At 51.1% G+C, this 17357-nt stretch overlaps 1 protein-coding gene across 1 annotated transcript in view; it reads right to left on the reverse strand.

Annotated features, from left to right (window-relative positions):
* The window catches only part of adgrb1a (adhesion G protein-coupled receptor B1a), a gene marked incomplete at its 5' end in the record, with an annotated part of 143903 nt that overhangs the window by 59934 nt on the left and 66612 nt on the right, over positions 1 to 17357 (reverse strand). The gene's annotated exons all lie outside the window — the stretch shown is intronic.

Below are 17357 nucleotides of genomic sequence, written 5' to 3' on the forward strand. Positions count from 1 at the left end.
CTAGTCTTACTGGAGCCACTGGTCTTACTGGAGCCACTGGTTTTACAGTAGCCACTAGTCTTACAGGAGCCACTGGTCTTACTGGAGCCACTAGTCTTACTGGAGCCACTGGTCTTACTGGAGCCACTGGTTTCACAGGAGCCACTAGTCTTACTGGAGCCACTGGTCTTACTGGAGCCACTGGTTTTACAGGAGCCACTAGTCTTACTGGAGCCACTGGTCTTACTGGAGCCACTGGTTTTACAGGAGCCACTAGTCTTACTGGAGCCACTGGTTTAACAGGAGCCACTAGTCTTACTGGAGTCACTGGTTTTACAGGAGCCACTAGTCTTACTGGAGCCACTAGTCTTACTGGAGACACTGGTCTTACTGGAGCCACTAGTCTTACTGGAGCCACTGGTTTTACAGGAGCCACTAGTCTTACTGGAGCCACTAGTCTTACTGGAGCCACTGGTCTTACTGGAGCCACTGGTCTTACTGGAGCCACTAGTCTTACTGGAGCCACTGGTCTTACTGGAGCCACTGGTCTTACTGGAGCCACTAGTCTTACTGGAGCCACTGGTCTTACTGGAGCCACTGGTCTTACTGGAGCCACTAGTCTTACTGGAGCCACTGGTCTCACTGGAGCCACTAGTCTTACTGGAGCCACTGGTCTTACTGGAGCCACTGGTCTTACTGGAGTCACTAGTCTTACTGGAGCCAATGGTTTTACAGGAGCCACTGGTCTTACTGGAGCCACTAGTCTTACTGGAGCCACTGGTCTTACTGGAGCCACTGGTTTTACAGGAGCCACTAGTCTTACTGGAGCCACTGGTTTTACAGGAGCCACTAGTCTTACTGGAGCCACTAGTCTTACTGGAGTCACTGGTTTTACAGGAGCCACTAGTCTTACTGGACGCCACTAGTCTTACTGGAGCCACTGGTCTTACTGGAGCCACTAGTCTTACTGGAGCCACTGGTTTTACAGGAGCCACTAGTCTTACAGGAGCCACTAGTCTAACTGGAGCCACTAGTCTTACTGGAGCCACTGGTTTTACAGGAGCCACTAGTCTTACTGGAGCCACTGGTCTCACTGGAGCCACTAGTCTTACTGGAGCCACTGGTCTTACTGGAGTCACTAGTCTTACTGGAGCCACTGGTCTTACTGGAGCCACTGGTCTTACTGGAGCCACTGGTTTTACTGGAGTCACTGGTCTTACAGGAGCCACTGGTCTTACTGGAGCCACTAGTCTTACTGGAGCCACTGGTCTTACTGGAGCCACTGGTTTTACTGGAGCCACTGGTTTTACAGGAGCCACTGGTCTTACTGGAGCCACTAGTCTTACTGGAGCCACTGGTCTTACTGGAGCCACTGGTTTTACAGGAGCCACTAGTCTTACTGGAGCCACTAGTCTTACTGGAGCCACTGGTCTTACTGGAGCCACTAGTCTTACTGGAGTCACTGGTCTTACTGGAGCCACTGGTCTTACTGGAGCCACTGGTTTTACAGGAGCCACTAGTCTTACTGGGGCCACTGGTTTTACTGGAGCCACTAGTCTTACTGGAGCCACTGGTCTTACTGGAGCCACTAGTCTTACTGGAGCCACTGGTCTTACTGGAGCCACTAGTCTTACAGGAGCCACTAGTCTAACTGGAGCCACTAGTCTTACTGGAGCCACTGGTCTTACTGGAGCCACTGGTTTTACAGGAGCCACTAGTCTTACTGGAGCCACTAGTCTCACTGGAGCCACTAGTCTCACTGGAGTCACTGGTTTTACAGGAGCCACTAGTCTTACTGGAGCCACTAGTCTTACTGGAGCCACTGGTCTTACTGGAGCCACTGGTTTTACAGGAGCCACTAGTCTTACTGGAGCCACTGGTTTTACAGGAGCCACTAGTCTTACTGGAGCCACTAGTCTTACTGGAGTCACTGGTTTTACAGGAGCCACTAGTCTTACTGGACGCCACTAGTCTTACTGGAGCCACTGGTCTTACTGGAGCCACTAGTCTTACTGGAGCCACTGGTTTTACAGGAGCCACTAGTCTTACAGGAGCCACTAGTCTAACTGGAGCCACTAGTCTTACTGGAGCCACTGGTTTTACAGGAGCCACTAGTCTTACTGGAGCCACTGGTCTCACTGGAGCCACTAGTCTTACTGGAGCCACTGGTCTTACTGGAGTCACTAGTCTTACTGGAGCCACTGGTCTTACTGGAGCCACTGGTTTTACTGGAGTCACTGGTCTTACAGGAGCCACTGGTCTTACTGGAGCCACTAGTCTTACTGGAGCCACTGGTCTTACTGGAGCCACTGGTTTTACTGGAGCCACTGGTTTTACAGGAGCCACTGGTCTTACTGGAGCCACTAGTCTTACTGGAGCCACTGGTCTTACTGGAGCCACTGGTTTTACAGGAGCCACTAGTCTTACTGGAGCCACTAGTCTTACTGGAGCCACTAGTCTTACTGGAGCCACTGGTCTTACTGGAGCCACTAGTCTTACTGGAGTCACTGGTCTTACTGGAGCCACTGGTCTTACTGGAGCCACTGGTTTTACAGGAGCCACTAGTCTTACTGGGGCCACTGGTTTTACTGGAGCCACTAGTCTTACTGGAGCCACTGGTCTTACTGGAGCCACTAGTCTTACTGGAGCCACTGGTCTTACTGGAGCCACTAGTCTTACAGGAGCCACTAGTCTAACTGGAGCCACTAGTCTTACTGGAGCCACTGGTCTTACTGGAGCCACTGGTTTTACAGGAGCCACTAGTCTTACTGGAGCCACTAGTCTCACTGGAGCCACTAGTCTCACTGGAGTCACTGGTTTTACAGGAGCCACTAGTCTTACTGGAGCCACTAGTCTTACTGGAGCCACTGGTCTTACTGGAGTCACTAGTCTTACTGGAGTCACTGGTTTTACAGGAGCCACTAGTCTTACTGGAGCCACTAGTCTTACTGGAGCCACTGGTCTTACTGGAGTCACTAGTCTTACTGGAGCCACTGGTCTTACTGGAGCCACTGGTCTTACTGGAGCCACTGGTTTTACAGGAGCCACTAGTCTTACTGGAGTCACTAGTCTTACTGGAGCCACCGGTCTTACTGGAGTCACTAGTCTTACTGGAGTCACTGGTTTTACAGGAGCCACTAGTCTTACTGGAGCCACTGGTCTTACTGGAGCCACTGGTTTTACAGGAGCCACTGGTCTTACTGGAGCCACTATTCTTACTGGAGTCACTGGTCTTACAGGAGCCACTGGTCTTACTGGAGCCACTAGTCTTACTGGAGCCACTGGTTTTACTGGAGCCACTGGTCTTACTGGAGCCACTAGTCTTACTGGAGTCACTGGTCTTACTGGAGCCACTAGTCTTACTGGAGTCACTGGTCTTACTGGAGCCACTAGTCTTACTGGAGCCACTATTCTTACTGGAGTCACTGGTCTTACAGGAGCCACTGGTCTTACTGGAGCCACTAGTCTTACTGGAGCCACTAGTCTTACTGGAGTCACTGGTCTTACTGGAGCCACTGGTCTTACTGGAGTCACTGGTTTTACTGGAGCCACTGGTCTTACTGGAGCCACTAGTCTTACTGGAGCCACTGGTCTTACTGGAGCCACTGGTCTTACTGGAGCCACTAGTCTTACTGGAGCCACTGGTTTTACTGGAGCCACTGATCTTACTGGAGCCACTGGTTTTACTGGAGCCACTGGTCTTACTGGAGCCACTGGTTTTACTGGAGCTACTAGTCTTACTGGAGCCACTGGTTTTACTGGAGCCACTGGTCTTACTGGAGTCACTGGTTTTACTGGAGCCACTGGTTTTACTGGAGCCACTGATCTTACTGGAGTCACTGGTCTTACTGGAGCCACTAGTCTTACTGGAGTTACTGGTTTTACAGGAGCCACTGGTCTTACTGGAGTCACTGGTCTTACTGGAGCCACTGGTTTTACTGGAGCCACTGATCTTAATGGAGTCACTGGTCTTACTGGAGCCACTAGTCTTACTGGAGTCACTGGTTTTACAGGAGCCACTGGTCTTACTGGAGCCACTGGTCTTACTGGAGCCACTGGTTTTACTGGAGCCACTGATCTTACTGGAGCCACTGGTTTTACTGGAGCCACTGATCTTACTGGAGCCACTGGTCTTACTGGAGCCACTGGTCTTACTGGAGCCACTTGTTTTACTGGAGCCACTGGTTTTACTGGAGCCACTAGTCTTACTGGAGCCACTGGTTTTACTGGAGCCACTGGTCTTACTGGAGTCACTGGTTTTACTGGAGCCACTGGTCTTACTGGAGCCACTGGTTTTACTGGAGCCACTGGTCTTACTGGAGCCACTGGTTTTACTGGAGCCACTAGTCTTACTGGAGCCACTGGTTTTACTGGAGCCACTGGTCTTACTGGAGTCACTGGTTTTACTGGAGCCACTGGTTTTACTGGAGCCACTGGTCTTACTGGAGCCACTAGTCTTACTGGAGCCACTGGTTTTACTGGAGCCACTGGTCTTACTGGAGTCACTGGTTTTACTGGAGCCACTGGTCTTACTGGAGCCACTGGTCTTACTGGAGTCACTGGTCTTACTGGAGCCACTGGTTTTACTGGAGCCACTGATCTTACTGGAGTCACTGGTCTTACTGGAGCCACTAGTCTTACTGGAGCCACTGGTTTTACAGGAGCCACTGGTCTTACTGGAGCCACTGGTCTTACTGAAGCCACTGATCTTACTGGAGCCACTGGTTTTACTGGAGCCACTGGTCTTACTGGAGCCACTGGTTTTACTGGAGCCACTGGTCTTACTGGAGCCACTGGTTTTACTGGAGCCACTGGTTTTACTGGAGCCACTAGTCTTACTGGAGCCACTGGTTTTACTGGAGCCACTGGTCTTACTGGAGTCACTGGTTTTACTGGAGCCACTGGTCTTACTGGAGCCACTGGTTTTACTGGAGCCACTGGTCTTACTGGAGCCACTGGTTTTACTGGAGCCACTAGTCTTACTGGAGCCACTGGTTTTACTGGAGCCACTGGTCTTACTGGAGTCACTGGTTTTACTGGAGCCACTGGTCTTACTGGAGCCACTGGTCTTACTGGAGCCACTAGTCTTACTGGAGCCACTGGTTTTACTGGAGTCACTGGTTTTACTGGAGCCACTAGTCTTACTGGAGCCACTGGTTTTACTGGAGCCACTGGTCTTACTGGAGTCACTGGTTTTACTGGAGCCACTGGTCTTAATGGAGCCACTGGTCTTACTGGAGCCACTGGTCTTACTGGAGCCACTGGTTTTACTGGAGCCACTAGTCTTACTGGAGCCACTGGTTTTACTGGAGCCACTGGTCTTACTGGAGTCACTCGTTTTACTGGAGCCACTGGTCTTACTGGAGCCACTGGTCTTACTGGAGCCACTGGTTTTACTGGAGCCAATGGTTTTACAGGAGCCACTGGTCTTACTGGAGCCACTAGTCTTACTGGAGCCACTGGTCTTACTGGAGCCACTGGTTTTACAGGAGCCACTAGTCTTACTGGAGCCACTGGTTTTACAGGAGCCACTAGTCTTACTGGAGCCACTAGTCTTACTGGAGTCACTGGTCTTACTGGAGCCACTGGTTTTACAGGAGCCACTAGTCTTACTGGAGCCACTGGTTTTACAGGAGCCACTAGTCTTACTGGAGCCACTAGTCTTACTGGAGTCACTGGTTTTACAGGAGCCACTAGTCTTACTGGACGCCACTAGTCTTACTGGAGCCACTGGTCTTACTGGAGCCACTAGTCTTACTGGAGCCACTGGTTTTACAGGAGCCACTAGTCTTACAGGAGCCACTAGTCTAACTGGAGCCACTAGTCTTACTGGAGCCACTGGTCTTACTGGAGCCACTGGTCTTACTGGAGTCACTAGTCTTACTGGAGCCACTAGTCTTACTGGAGCCACTGGTCTTACTGGAGCCACTGGTCTTACTGGAGCCACTGGTTTTACTGGGGCCACTGGTTTTACAGGAGCCACTGGTCTTACTGGAGCCACTAGTCTTACTGGAGCCACTGGTCTTACTGGAGCCACTGGTTTCACAGGAGCCACTAGTCTTACTGGAGCCACTGGTCTTACTGGAGCCACTGGTTTTACAGGAGCCACTAGTCTTACTGGAGCCACTGGTCTTACTGGAGCCACTGGTTTTACAGGAGCCACTAGTCTTACTGGAGCCACTGGTTTAACAGGAGCCACTAGTCTTACTGGAGTCACTGGTTTTACAGGAGCCACTAGTCTTACTGGAGCCACTAGTCTTACTGGAGACACTGGTCTTACTGGAGCCACTAGTCTTACTGGAGCCACTGGTTTTACAGGAGCCACTAGTCTTACTGGAGCCACTAGTCTTACTGGAGCCACTGGTCTTACTGGAGCCACTGGTCTTACTGGAGCCACTAGTCTTACTGGAGCCACTGGTCTTACTGGAGCCACTGGTTTTACAGGAGCCACTAGTCTTACTGGAGCCACTGGTCTCACTGGAGCCACTAGTCTTACTGGAGCCACTGGTCTTACTGGAGCCACTGGTCTTACTGGAGTCACTAGTCTTACTGGAGCCAATGGTTTTACAGGAGCCACTGGTCTTACTGGAGCCACTAGTCTTACTGGAGCCACTGGTCTTACTGGAGCCACTGGTTTTACAGGAGCCACTGGTTTTACTGGAGCCACTGGTTTTACTGGAGCCACTGGTCTTACTGGAGCCACTGGTTTTACTGGAGCTACTGGTCTTACTGGAGCCACTGGTTTTACTGGAGCCACTGGTTTTACTGGAGCCACTAGTCTTACTGGAGCCACTGGTTTTACTGGAGCCACTGGTCTTACTGGAGTCACTGGTTTTACTGGAGCCACTGGTCTTACTGGAGCCACTGGTTTTACTGGAGCCACTGGTCTTACTGGAGCCACTGGTTTTACTGGAGCCACTAGTCTTACTGGAGCCACTGGTTTTACTGGAGCCACTGGTCTTACTGGAGTCACTGGTTTTACTGGAGCCACTGGTTTTACTGGAGCCACTGGTCTTACTGGAGCCACTAGTCTTACTGGAGCCACTGGTTTTACTGGAGCCACTGGTTTTACTGGAGCCACTAGTCTTACTGGAGCCACTGGTTTTACTGGAGCCACTGGTCTTACTGGAGTCACTGGTTTTACTGGAGCCACTGGTCTTAATGGAGCCACTGGTCTTACTGGAGCCACTGGTCTTACTGGAGCCACTGGTTTTACTGGAGCCACTAGTCTTACTGGAGCCACTGGTTTTACTGGAGCCACTGGTCTTACTGGAGCCACTGGTCTTACTGGAGCCACTGGTCTTACTGGAGCCACTGGTTTTACTGGAGCCAATGGTTTTACAGGAGCCACTGGTCTTACTGGAGCCACTAGTCTTACTGGAGCCACTGGTCTTACTGGAGCCACTGGTTTTACAGGAGCCACTAGTTTTACAGGAGCCACTAGTCTTACTGGAGCCACTAGTCTTACTGGAGCCACTAGTCTTACTGGAGTCACTGGTCTTACTGGAGCCACTGGTTTTACAGGAGCCACTAGTCTTACTGGAGCCACTGGTTTTACAGGAGCCACTAGTCTTACTGGAGCCACTAGTCTTACTGGAGTCACTGGTTTTACAGGAGCCACTAGTCTTACTGGACGCCACTAGTCTTACTGGAGCCACTGGTCTTACTGGAGCCACTAGTCTTACTGGAGCCACTGGTTTTACAGGAGCCACTAGTCTTACAGGAGCCACTAGTCTAACTGGAGCCACTAGTCTTACTGGAGCCACTGGTCTTACTGGAGCCACTGGTCTTACTGGAGTCACTAGTCTTACTGGAGCCACTAGTCTTACTGGAGCCACTGGTCTTACTGGAGCCACTGGTCTTACTGGAGCCACTGGTTTTACTGGGGCCACTGGTTTTACAGGAGCCACTGGTCTTACTGGAGCCACTAGTCTTACTGGAGCCACTGGTCTTACTGGAGCCACTGGTTTCACAGGAGCCACTAGTCTTACTGGAGCCACTGGTCTTACTGGAGCCACTGGTTTTACAGGAGCCACTAGTCTTACTGGAGCCACTGGTCTTACTGGAGCCACTGGTTTTACAGGAGCCACTAGTCTTACTGGAGCCACTGGTTTAACAGGAGCCACTAGTCTTACTGGAGTCACTGGTTTTACAGGAGCCACTAGTCTTACTGGAGCCACTAGTCTTACTGGAGACACTGGTCTTACTGGAGCCAGTAGTCTTACTGGAGCCACTGGTTTTACAGGAGCCACTAGTCTTACTGGAGCCACTAGTCTTACTGGAGCCACTGGTCTTACTGGAGCCACTGGTCTTACTGGAGCCACTAGTCTTACTGGAGCCACTGGTCTTACTGGAGCCACTGGTTTTACAGGAGCCACTAGTCTTACTGGAGCCACTGGTCTCACTGGAGCCACTAGTCTTACTGGAGCCACTGGTCTTACTGGAGCCACTGGTCTTACTGGAGTCACTAGTCTTACTGGAGCCAATGGTTTTACAGGAGCCACTGGTCTTACTGGAGCCACTAGTCTTACTGGAGCCACTGGTCTTACTGGAGCCACTGGTTTTACAGGAGCCACTAGTCTTACTGGAGCCACTGGTTTTACAGGAGCCACTAGTCTTACTGGAGCCACTAGTCTTACTGGAGCCACTAGTCTTACTGGAGCCACTGGTTTTACAGGAGCCACTAGTCTTACTGGACGCCACTAGTCTTACTGGAGCCACTAGTCTTACTGGAGCCACTAGTCTTACTGGAGCCACTGGTTTTACAGGAGCCACTAGTCTTACAGGAGCCACTAGTCTAACTGGAGCCACTAGTCTTACTGGAGCCACTGGTTTTACAGGAGCCACTAGTCTTACTGGAGCCACTGGTCTCACTGGAGCCACTAGTCTTACTGGAGCCACTGGTCTTACTGGAGTCACTAGTCTTACTGGAGCCACTGGTCTTACTGGAGCCACTGGTCTTACTGGAGCCACTGGTTTTACTGGAGTCACTGGTCTTACAGGAGCCACTGGTCTTACTGGAGCCACTAGTCTTACTGGAGCCACTGGTCTTACTGGAGCCACTGGTTTTACTGGAGCCACTGGTTTTACAGGAGCCACTGGTCTTACTGGAGCCACTAGTCTTACTGGAGCCACTGGTCTTACTGGAGCCACTGGTTTTACAGGAGCCACTAGTCTTACTGGAGTCACTGGTTTTACTGGAGCCACTGGTCTTAATGGAGCCACTGGTCTTACTGGAGCCACTGGTCTTACTGGAGCCACTGGTTTTACTGGAGCCACTAGTCTTACTGGAGCCACTGGTTTTACTGGAGCCACTGGTCTTACTGGAGTCACTGGTTTTACTGGAGCCACTGGTCTTACTGGAGCCAGTAGTCTTACTGGAGCCACTGGTTTTACAGGAGCCACTAGTCTTACTGGAGCCACTAGTCTTACTGGAGCCACTGGTCTTACTGGAGCCACTGGTCTTACTGGAGCCACTAGTCTTACTGGAGCCACTGGTCTTACTGGAGCCACTGGTTTTACAGGAGCCACTAGTCTTACTGGAGCCACTGGTCTCACTGGAGCCACTAGTCTTACTGGAGCCACTGGTCTTACTGGAGCCACTGGTCTTACTGGAGTCACTAGTCTTACTGGAGCCAATGGTTTTACAGGAGCCACTGGTCTTACTGGAGCCACTAGTCTTACTGGAGCCACTGGTCTTACTGGAGCCACTGGTTTTACAGGAGCCACTAGTCTTACTGGAGCCACTGGTTTTACAGGAGCCACTAGTCTTACTGGAGCCACTAGTCTTACTGGAGTCACTGGTTTTACAGGAGCCACTAGTCTTACTGGACGCCACTAGTCTTACTGGAGCCACTAGTCTTACTGGAGCCACTAGTCTTACTGGAGCCACTGGTTTTACAGGAGCCACTAGTCTTACAGGAGCCACTAGTCTAACTGGAGCCACTAGTCTTACTGGAGCCACTGGTTTTACAGGAGCCACTAGTCTTACTGGAGCCACTGGTCTCACTGGAGCCACTAGTCTTACTGGAGCCACTGGTCTTACTGGAGTCACTAGTCTTACTGGAGCCACTGGTCTTACTGGAGCCACTGGTCTTACTGGAGCCACTGGTTTTACTGGAGTCACTGGTCTTACAGGAGCCACTGGTCTTACTGGAGCCACTAGTCTTACTGGAGCCACTGGTCTTACTGGAGCCACTGGTTTTACTGGAGCCACTAGTCTTACTGGAGCCACTGGTCTTACTGGAGCCACTGGTCTTACTGGAGCCACTAGTCTTACTGGAGCCACTGGTCTTACTGGAGCCACTGGTTTTACAGGAGCCACTAGTCTTACTGGAGCCACTGGTCTCACTGGAGCCACTAGTCTTACTGGAGCCACTGGTCTTACTGGAGCCACTGGTCTTACTGGAGTCACTAGTCTTACTGGAGCCAATGGTTTTACAGGAGCCACTGGTCTTACTGGAGCCACTAGTCTTACTGGAGCCACTGGTCTTACTGGAGCCACTGGTTTTACAGGAGCCACTAGTCTTACTGGAGCCACTGGTTTTACAGGAGCCACTAGTCTTACTGGAGCCACTAGTCTTACTGGAGTCACTGGTTTTACAGGAGCCACTAGTCTTACTGGACGCCACTAGTCTTACTGGAGCCACTAGTCTTACTGGAGCCACTAGTCTTACTGGAGCCACTGGTTTTACAGGAGCCACTAGTCTTACAGGAGCCACTAGTCTAACTGGAGCCACTAGTCTTACTGGAGCCACTGGTTTTACAGGAGCCACTAGTCTTACTGGAGCCACTGGTCTCACTGGAGCCACTAGTCTTACTGGAGCCACTGGTCTTACTGGAGTCACTAGTCTTACTGGAGCCACTGGTCTTACTGGAGCCACTGGTCTTACTGGAGCCACTGGTTTTACTGGAGTCACTGGTCTTACAGGAGCCACTGGTCTTACTGGAGCCACTAGTCTTACTGGAGCCACTGGTCTTACTGGAGCCACTGGTTTTACTGGAGCCACTGGTTTTACAGGAGCCACTGGTCTTACTGGAGCCACTAGTCTTACTGGAGCCACTGGTCTTACTGGAGCCACTGGTTTTACAGGAGCCACTAGTCTTACTGGAGTCACTGGTTTTACTGGAGCCACTGGTCTTAATGGAGCCACTGGTCTTACTGGAGCCACTGGTCTTACTGGAGCCACTGGTTTTACTGGAGCCACTAGTCTTACTGGAGCCACTGGTTTTACTGGAGCCACTGGTCTTACTGGAGTCACTGGTTTTACTGGAGCCACTGGTCTTACTGGAGCCACTGGTCTTACTGGAGCCACTGGTTTTACTGGAGCCAATGGTTTTACAGGAGCCACTGGTCTTACTGGAGCCACTAGTCTTACTGGAGCCACTGGTCTTACTGGAGCCACTGGTTTTACAGGAGCCACTAGTCTTACTGGAGCCACTGGTTTTACAGGAGCCACTAGTCTTACTGGAGCCACTAGTCTTACTGGAGTCACTGGTCTTACTGGAGCCACTGGTTTTACAGGAGCCACTAGTCTTACTGGAGCCACTGGTTTTACTGGAGCCACTAGTCTTACTGGAGCCACTAGTCTTACTGGAGTCACTGGTTTTACAGGAGCCACTAGTCTTACTGGACGCCACTAGTCTTACTGGAGCCACTGGTCTTACTGGAGCCACTAGTCTTACTGGAGCCACTGGTTTTACAGGAGCCACTAGTCTTACAGGAGCCACTAGTCTAACTGGAGCCACTAGTCTTACTGGAGCCACTGGTCTTACTGGAGCCACTGGTCTTACTGGAGTCACTAGTCTTACTGGAGCCACTAGTCTTACTGGAGCCACTGGTCTTACTGGAGCCACTGGTCTTACTGGAGCCACTGGTTTTACTGGGGCCACTGGTTTTACAGGAGCCACTGGTCTTACTGGAGCCACTAGTCTTACTGGAGCCACTGGTCTTACTGGAGCCACTGGTTTCACAGGAGCCACTAGTCTTACTGGAGCCACTGGTCTTACTGGAGCCACTGGTTTTACAGGAGCCACTAGTCTTACTGGAGCCACTGGTCTTACTGGAGCCACTGGTTTTACAGGAGCCACTAGTCTTACTGGAGCCACTGGTTTAACAGGAGCCACTAGTCTTACTGGAGTCACTGGTTTTACAGGAGCCACTAGTCTTACTGGAGCCATTAGTCTTACTGGAGACACTGGTCTTACTGGAGCCAGTAGTCTTACTGGAGCCACTGGTTTTACAGGAGCCACTAGTCTTACTGGAGCCACTAGTCTTACTGGAGCCACTGGTCTTACTGGAGCCACTGGTCTTACTGGAGCCACTAGTCTTACTGGAGCCACTGGTCTTACTGGAGCCACTGGTTTTACAGGAGCCACTAGTCTTACTGGAGCCACTGGTCTCACTGGAGCCACTAGTCTTACTGGAGCCACTGGTCTTACTGGAGCCACTGGTCTTACTGGAGTCACTAGTCTTACTGGAGCCAATGGTTTTACAGGAGCCACTGGTCTTACTGGAGCCACTAGTCTTACTGGAGCCACTGGTCTTACTGGAGCCACTGGTTTTACAGGAGCCACTAGTCTTACTGGAGCCACTGGTTTTACAGGAGCCACTAGTCTTACTGGAGCCACTAGTCTTACTGGAGTCACTGGTTTTACAGGAGCCACTAGTCTTACTGGACGCCACTAGTCTTACTGGAGCCACTGGTCTTACTGGAGCCACTAGTCTTACTGGAGCCACTGGTTTTACAGGAGCCACTAGTCTTACAGGAGCCACTAGTCTAACTGGAGCCACTAGTCTTACTGGAGCCACTGGTTTTACAGGAGCCACTAGTCTTACTGGAGCCACTGGTCTCACTGGAGCCACTAGTCTTACTGGAGCCACTGGTCTTACTGGAGTCACTAGTCTTACTGGAGCCACTGGTCTTACTGGAGCCACTGGTCTTACTGGAGCCACTGGTTTTACTGGAGTCACTGGTCTTACAGGAGCCACTGGTCTTACTGGAGCCACTAGTCTTACTGGAGCCACTGGTCTTACTGGAGCCACTGGTTTTACTGGAGCCACTGGTTTTACAGGAGCCACTAGTCTTACTGGAGCCACTAGTCTTACTGGAGCCACTGGTCTTACTGGAGCCACTGGTTTTACAGGAGCCACTAGTCTTACTGGAGCCACTAGTCTTACTGGAGCCACTGGTCTTACTGGAGCCACTAGTCTTACTGGAGTCAGTGGTCTTACTGGAGCCACTGGTCTTACTGGAGCCACTGGTTTTACAGGAGCCACTAGTCTTACTGGGGCCACTGGTTTTACTGGAGCCACTAGTCTTACTGGAGCCACTGGTCTTACTGGAGCCACTAGTCTTACTGGAGCCACTGGTTTTACTGGAGCCACTAGTCTTACTGGAGCCACTGGTCTTACTGGAGCCACTAGTCTTACTGGGGCCACTGGTATTACTGGAGCCACTAGTCTTACTGGAGCCACTGGTCTTACTGGAGCCACTGGTCTTACTGGAGCCACTAGTCTTACAGGAGCCACTAGTCTAACTGGAGCCACTAGTCTTACTGGAGCCACTGGTCTTACTGGAGCCACTGGTTTTACAGGAGCCACTAGTCTTACTGGAGCCACTAGTCTCACTGGAGCCACTAGTCTCACTGGAGTCACTGGTTTTACAGGAGCCACTAGTCTTACTGGAGCCACTAGTCTTACTGGAGCCACTGGTCTTACTGGAGTCACTAGTCTTACTGGAGTCACTGGTTTTACAGGAGCCACTAGTCTTACTGGAGCCACTAGTCTTACTGGAGCCACTGGTCTTACTGGAGTCACTAGTCTTACTGGAGCCACTGGTCTTACTGGAGCCACTGGTCTTACTGGAGCCACTGGTTTTACAGGAGCCACTAGTCTTACTGGAGTCACTAGTCTTACTGGAGCCACCGGTCTTACTGGAGTCACTAGTCTTACTGGAGTCACTGGTTTTACAGGAGCCACTAGTCTTACTGGAGCCACTGGTCTTACTGGAGCCACTGGTTTTACAGGAGCCACTGGTCTTACTGGAGCCACTATTCTTACTGGAGTCACTGGTCTTACAGGAGCCACTGGTCTTACTGGAGCCACTAGTCTTACTGGAGCCACTGGTTTTACTGGAGCCACTGGTCTTACTGGAGCCACTAGTCTTACTGGAGCCACTAGTCTTACTGGAGCCACTGGTTTTACTGGAGCCACTGGTCTTACTGGAGCCACTAGTCTTACTGGAGTCACTGGTCTTACTGGAGCCACTAGTCTTACTGGAGTCACTGGTCTTACTGGAGCCACTAGTCTTACAGGAGTCACTGGTCTTACTGGAGCCACTGGTCTTACTGGAGTCACTGGTTTTACTGGAGCCACTGGTCTTACTGGAGCCACTAGTCTTACTGGAGCCACTGGTCTTACTGGAGTCACTGGTCTTACTGGAGTCACTAGTCCTACTGGAGCCACTGGTCTTACTGGAGTCACTAGTCTTACTGGAGTCACTGGTTTTACAGGAGCCACTAGTCTTACTGGAGCCACTGGTCTTACTGGAGTCACTAGTCTTACTGGAGCCACTGGTCTTACTGGAGTCACTAGTCTTACTGGAGTCACTGGTTTTACAGGAGCCACTAGTCTTACTGGAGTCACTGGTCTTACTGGAACCACTGGTCTTACTGGAGCCACTAGTCTTACTGGAGTCACTGGTCTTACTGGAGCCACTGGTCTTACTGGAGTCACTGGTCTTACTGGAGCCACTGGTCTTACTGGAGTCACTAGTCTTACTGGAGCCACTGGTCTTACTGGAGTCACTAGTCTTACTGGAGTCACTGGTTTTACAGGAGCCACTAGTCTTACTGGAGTCACTGGTCTTACTGGAGTCACTAGTCTTACTGGAGCCACTGGTCTTACTGGAGTCACTGGTTTTACAGGAGCCACTAGTCTTACTGGAGCCACTGGTCTTACTGGAGCCACTGGTTTTACAGGAGCCACTGGTCTTACTGGAGCCACTATTCTTACTGGAGTCACTGGTCTTACTGGAGCCACTAGTCTTACTGGAGTCACTGGTCTTACAGGAGCCACTGGTCTTACTGGAGCCACTAGTCTTACTGGAGCCACTGGTTTTACTGGAGCCACTGGTCTTACTGGAGCCACTAGTCTTACTGGAGTCACTGGTCTTACTGGAGCCACAAGTCTTACTGGAGTCACTGGTCTTACTGGAGCCACTAGTCTTACTGGAGCCACTGGTCTTACTGGAGCCACTGGTTTTACAGGAGCCACTAGTCTTACTGGAGCCACTAGTCTCACTGGAGCCACTAGTCTCACTGGAGTCACTGGTTTTACAGGAGCCACTAGTCTTACTGGAGCCACTAGTCTTACTGGAGCCACTGGTCTTACTGGAGTCACTAGTCTTACTGGAGTCACTGGTTTTACAGGAGCCACTAGTCTTACTGGAGCCACTAGTCTTACTGGAGCCACTGGTCTTACTGGAGTCACTAGTCTTACTGGAGCCACTGGTCTTACTGGAGCCACTGGTCTTACTGGAGCCACTGGTTTTACAGGAGCCACTAGTCTTACTGGAGTCACTAGTCTTACTGGAGCCACCGGTCTTACTGGAGTCACTAGTCTTACTGGAGTCACTGGTTTTACAGGAGCCACTAGTCTTACTGGAGCCACTGGTCTTACTGGAGCCACTGGTTTTACAGGAGCCACTGGTCTTACTGGAGCCACTATTCTTACTGGAGTCACTGGTCTTACAGGAGCCACTGGTCTTACTGGAGCCACTAGTCTTACTGGAGCCACTGGTTTTACTGGAGCCACTGGTCTTACTGGAGCCACTAGTCTTACTGGAGCCACTAGTCTTACTGGAGCCACTGGTTTTACTGGAGCCACTGGTCTTACTGGAGCCACTAGTCTTACTGGAGTCACTGGTCTTACTGGAGCCACTAGTCTTACTGGAGTCACTGGTCTTACTGGAGCCACTAGTCTTACAGGAGTCACTGGTCTTACTGGAGCCACTGGTCTTACTGGAGTCACTGGTTTTACTGGAGCCACTGGTCTTACTGGAGCCACTAGTCTTACTGGAGCCACTGGTCTTACTGGAGTCACTGGTCTTACTGGAGTCACTAGTCCTACTGGAGCCACTGGTCTTACTGGAGTCACTAGTCTTACTGGAGTCACTGGTTTTACAGGAGCCACTAGTCTTACTGGAGCCACTGGTCTTACTGGAGTCACTAGTCTTACTGGAGCCACTGGTCTTACTGGAGTCACTAGTCTTACTGGAGTCACTGGTTTTACAGGAGCCACTAGTCTTACTGGAGTCACTGGTCTTACTGGAACCACTGGTCTTACTGGAGCCACTAGTCTTACTGGAGTCACTGGTCTTACTGGAGCCACTGGTCTTACTGGAGTCACTGGTCTTACTGGAGCCACTGGTCTTACTGGAGTCACTGGTCTTACTGGAGTCACTAGTCTTACTGGAGCCACTGGTCTTACTGGAGTCACTAGTCTTACTGGAGTCACTGGTTTTACAGGAGCCACTAGTCTTACTGGAGTCACTGGTCTTACTGGAGTCACTAGTCTTACTGGAGCCACTGGTCTTACTGGAGTCACTGGTTTTACAGGAGCCACTAGTCTTACTGGAGCCACTGGTCTTACTGGAGCCACTGGTTTTACAGGAGCCACTGGTCTTACTGGAGCCACTATTCTTACTGGAGTCACTGGTCTTACTGGAGCCACTAGTCTTACTGGAGTCACTGGTCTTACAGGAGCCACTGGTCTTACTGGAGCCACTAGTCTTACTGGAGCCACTGGTTTTACTGGAGCCACTGGTCTTACTGGAGCCACTAGTCTTACTGGAGTCACTGGTCTTACTGGAGCCACCAGTCTTACTGGAGTCACTGGTCTTACTGGAGCCACTAGTCTTACTGGAGTCACTGGTCTTACTGGAGCCACTGGTCTTACTGGAGTCACTGGTTTTACAGGAGCCAGTGGTCTTACTGGAGCCACTAGTCTTACTGGAGCCACTGGTCTTACTGGAGTCACTGGTCTTACTGGAGTCACTAGTCCTACTGGAGCCACTGGTCTTACTGGAGTCACTAGTCTTACTGGAGTCACTGGTTTTACAGGAGCCACTAGTCTTACTGGAGCCACTGGTCTTACTGGAGTCACTAGTCTTACTGGAGCCACTGGTCTTACTGGAGTCACTAGTCTTACTGGAGTCACTGGTTTTACAGGAGCCACTAGTCTTACTGGAGTCACTGGTCTTACTGGAACCACTGGTCTTACTGGAGCCACTAGTCTTACTGGAGTCACTGGTCTTACTGGAGCCACTGGTCTTACTGGAGTCACTGGTCTTACTGGAGCCACTGGTCTTACTGGA

The sequence above is a fragment of the Telmatherina bonti genome (assembly GCF_933228915.1).
Source record: "Telmatherina bonti genome assembly, chromosome: 5".
In the NCBI taxonomy this organism is placed as follows: Eukaryota; Metazoa; Chordata; class Actinopteri; order Atheriniformes; family Telmatherinidae; genus Telmatherina; species Telmatherina bonti.